This window comes from Prionailurus bengalensis, chromosome B1 (assembly GCF_016509475.1).
Source record: "Prionailurus bengalensis isolate Pbe53 chromosome B1, Fcat_Pben_1.1_paternal_pri, whole genome shotgun sequence".
NCBI classification, from domain to species: domain Eukaryota; kingdom Metazoa; phylum Chordata; class Mammalia; order Carnivora; family Felidae; genus Prionailurus; species Prionailurus bengalensis.
In genome coordinates, this window is record NC_057344.1 from 53476921 (window position 1) to 53481704 (window position 4784).

The 4784-nt window shown below is 35.8% G+C and overlaps 1 non-coding gene across 1 annotated transcript; it reads right to left on the reverse strand.

The window, feature by feature from the left end:
- Positions 1–981: 981 nt before the first annotated feature.
- On the reverse strand, positions 982–1145 carry LOC122479299. The gene has a single exon (XR_006296343.1). It is a non-coding gene; the product is annotated as a U1 spliceosomal RNA (small nuclear RNA).
- Positions 1146–4784: the final 3639 nt, after the last annotated feature.

The window sequence follows — 4784 nt, forward strand, 5'->3', positions numbered from 1 at the left end:
TCCATTTCAGGTTGGTTGTTTGCCTTATGACCTCATTTCTCTGAAGAATTGAAACAAGTTTGTTAACTTGGAACATATCCAGCATTTTTCTCATCGGGTGGAGGATGACATCCATCCAGCTCTCTACATTTTTGAGCTGAAGTTAAAAGTCCAAAGATAAATGTTTTAATACATATTTATTTATTTATTTATTTGTGAATCAAATAAGTTGATAAACAAAATGCTAACCCGGTTTGGAAAATAAAAATTCAAGAGTACAAAACAGTCATCCCATCGAATCTAAGGCCCTCTAGATGTGCGTCTTTGGGCTGTGACTGGAGCTTGCCAAATCTGCAATTCTGTGAATTGGGTATTATAATGGCAGTTTATCAGGGGTGTACCCCATCATAGAACAAAAAGAGAAAAGTAGACTGGGTCCTCTGAGGTGGAAACTTGGAAAATAATGGAGGAGAGTGAAGAACGTAGTCATTTGGGTCAAGCTGAGAAGCAAGAGTTACTTGAAGATGGGACACAGATAGCAGTGGGCATTGACAAAAGATTCAAGAAACTAATCGATATAACAGAGAATCCTGAAGAACAGAATTTATTTCAAGACAGAAGTTTTATGTAGATTTTATCCACTTCTTTTCCCTTACCATTTCATGGGTTTGGTTTTTTTGCCCTATAGAAGGTTTTAGTTGAATCAGTGACATTTTTGTTTTAGTTGTGATACAGGACTCAACTTCTGTTGACAGTGCTTCCTATTGGCTTTCTAAGGTGGTTAAACATAAAACAGCAGAATTTCCAAAATCTTTTTTATGTGCAAACCACTGTATTTTGATATTGAATGATATTGAATTGATTTCCTGAAATATTTTTAGATAGAAGTCTTTCAGCTTTTAACAGTATTGTCATAGATTGAGAAGAAAAAGAAAAAAAAATCACATGGGTCAACCCCTTTTGTTTTTTTTAACGTTTGTTTATTTATTTATTTATTTTTAATAGGGGAAAGCGCGAATGCAGTCCCCCACTACCACGAATTATGCAGTCGAGTTTCCCACATTTGGGGAAATCGCAGGGGTCAGCACATCCGGAGTGCAATGGATAAGCCTTGTCCTGGGAAAACCACCTTCGTGATCATGGTATCTCCCCTGCCAGGTAAGTATGTTTATTTATTTTCAAGAGAGAGCACAGGGGAGGGGCAGAGAGAGAGGGAGACACGGAATCTGAAGCAGGCTGCAGGCTCTGAGCTATCCACACAGAGCCTGATTGGGGCTTAAACCCACGAACTGTGGGAGGATGACCTGAGCCCATGACCTAAGCTGAAATTGGACACTCAACCAACTGAGCCACCTAGGAGCCCCTAAGATGGGTCAATTCTACCATGTCTTGGTCATAATGCTTCTTGGGCCAGTTTATGTTCTACTGAAGAGGCTTAATAATTCCCCTTGCCAAGCTTTCATTTTCTGAGGTGTTGATTATCTATAAAGATAGGGGTTAAAAAATCAGAGTAAAATCATAATAAGTTGAAATCATGTGTGCTCAGTGAAGGAGTGTATTAAATGGTAATATGTAAAGTCTAGCTTAATGATTAAGTTAACTAATCTTGCCACTGTTACAAAAGTAAAACCTCAACCTATTTATTTATTTAGACTGCAGAAGGTCATGCCTTACTATTCTGCCTTAGTGATACATTTGGGATATCCACGGAAGTAAAGCATCAGTCACTCTGCAGTAGAGAAAGATTTCAAAGAAAAATTTTATTGGTATCAAGTAATATTACTTAGGGGGAAAAAAGTGTGTTCAAACAATTTCCAGCAACTCTAAAATCCTATGTAAGAAGTTTCTTTTCTGTTGGAATCATAGAGCTTTAATATACCAGTGGGCATTGTCTAGTTGTAAGTATAAGATATATTAAGCAATAATATAAGCAGTTATATGTTTCATGGGCAAAATTCATTTGCAATCATTATAAATTATTGGCTATTCAAGGGCACATTGCATATGTGGAAATAAACCCTTTGATATGTTTTCAAAAATATCTTGTTTCTCTTTTTTCCTTCCTCATAATCCAGATTAATTAATTACCTAAAAATAATGTATCTCAAATAAAGGTAGAGAAACAAAGGTGCATGAATTACTTCTCCTACAATATATTGGTGGTACATATTGAGATACTGGTTATTGAGAAGTAAAGGATTTTTTCTGATTCAAATTTTATTGTGATTGAAGATTGTGTCAATCTTCAATCTGATTTAAATCTGAAGATAATTGGTGATTTTTTGCTTTAGATCTCAAACTGTAGCAGTATTAGCAAAGCTTGGCAAGGGGAAGCAAATATCTGTTGCCAGCTGTATTCTAGAGGGTAGAATTCTCATAAGGGAGGATCTTTGACTCCTCTCTGTGTTGATAGTTAGCACTCTAGAAGAGATTGTGGACTAAGATTCTGGAAAGGATACAATTTGAAGCATCTCAGAAGAGTCCTCACTATCTTGGAATGTCACTTAGGCTGCTGTGGATACGGGCCACATGGTCTGACAAAAATAATCTCAGAGACGGAGTGAGATCTGGTTTATTTTCCGAAATGGGGTCACTTTTGAGGTCTACCCAAAAATGATATAAGCAAGGAATATTAAATGGAGCGTAAGGCTTGCTACCCCAGAACAATGAACTGTGGGATGTGGTTGGCGAAAGAAAACATTGACAAAACAATCTTGAACAAACACAAAAAAGTTAAGTCAGAAAACATAGAAAATATTTGGAAATTTTAATTTTACACAATAGTTGCTTGAACTTGTATATTTTTATTGCTTTCTAGAGTGATTAAAATGAACAGAAAGTGTATATATACATAATTTATATTTATATTTGTTACGATGTTGATACCTCAACTAAAATCAATTTATAAGTTTACCATTTGTAGAAACTTAGAACAAACCATTTATTTATTTTTAATATTAAATTTTTAAAAAATATTTATTTACTTTTGAGAGAGACAGAGAGAGACAGAGCATGAGCAGGAGAGGGACAGAGAGAGAGGGAGACACAGAATCTGAAGCAGGATCCAGGCTCTGAGGTGTCAGCCCAGAGCCCAACATGGGGCTTGAACACACAGAGTGTGAGATCATGATCTGAGCTCAAGTCGGTTGCTCAACCAACTGAGCCACCCAGGCACCCCTATTTTTAATCTTTTAACATAATAACCGCTAACAAAGGAGATTGAAAAAATAATCCATCTGAAGTATCTGTATGTTTATACCCAAATAATTACTATAAACCAGATTTTTGAAAATAATTTTACCAGTGCAGTGCATATATTAAAGAGTCAGAATAATACTGTTTTATCTGTTAATGCGTTAATGTTTCTCACTAACATTCCTTGTTAACTGGCTATATTTTAGAGAAATGATTTTGACAAGAAATTAATTAGCTTTAAACTTGACAGTTTGAAATAAATTTTTTTTTTTTATATTCCAAGGTGAATTCTAATCATTCAAAGAAATTAAATCAGGTCTAAATTTCTCCCTCAATATTTGGCACCTTGTTATTTTGTACTCTAAGTCTTAGAATATATGTTGTAAAAAAAGACACTCAAGTCAAATAATAGGTTGAGCCTTGGCTCTGCCACATAAATACTGTTTAAAATTTTTTAAATTAATTATTGTTTAAAATTTTAATAATATCTGTCTCAAAAGGACTTCAAAAGATTCAATTAAATATTGTATTTTAAATGCCTAGAAAACAGCTTGGTACATAGGCACAAGTTTTTATTTAATATTCCTCAAAGGCATTTATTTTTTTTACATTTATTTATTTTTGAGAGACAGAGTGAGACAGTGCATGAGTTGGTGAGGGGCAGAGAGAGGAGAGACAGAATCTGAAGCAGGCTCTACATTCTGAGCTGTCAGCACAGAGCCCGACGAGGGGCTTGAGCCCATGAACCACGAGATCATGACCTGAGCTGAACTTGGATGCTCAACTGACTGAGCCACCCAGGTGCCCACCTCAAAGGTATTATTGCATATTAAACTATGTTCCTAAGAAATCCCCTATCTTTTTGTCTCCCCATTCCCACCCACTTTTCACTCATTCATCTATTCACTTGTTTTTTCAAAAATTATTTCTCGAACAATATTTGAAGCTCTAAGCATATAATAATGAGTGATAAATACAAGTATAAGCCTGTAATAGATCCAGTTTGACCTATTGTGATTTGAGATGGGGGGGAAAAGGCTGTGAAGGGAATAGTTCAGGGCAAGGGCAATAAACAAATGCCAAAGATTTGAGGCAGGAACATGACCATGTAAATGGAGATGCCAAGGAATGTAGTGCAGCCAGAGCAAAGTGAGTGAGTGTGTAATAGGACAACAGGGAGTTGGGACCATGCCGTTTAGGGTTCATAATCCTTTAGCAAATACCTATTCAGTACATATTATTGTACTTGTCAGACACTGGGTATGAGGTGGGCTCTAACTGGGTATGAGATGATGACAAGAAAATTTGTAATGATCATAGAAAGCAATAGGTGCTTTGACAGAGGTATTAATGAATGAAAGGAAAATATATACATGGGGGAATACTTCATAGATTGAAAAAGTGACTTAAATTGACACTTAAAGAAAGAATGAAAATTATTCAGGTGAACCGATTGAAAGAAGGGCTGCACAAAGGGGGAGTAAATAGGAATCTCCCTTTTGAAATCAAGGATTATTGAGTCGAACAATACAGTTTGGCTCAGGACACCGGGAGTTCTTCAGACACTTTTTGACTCAAGGATACTGTCAACAATAGTAACAAAGATACGT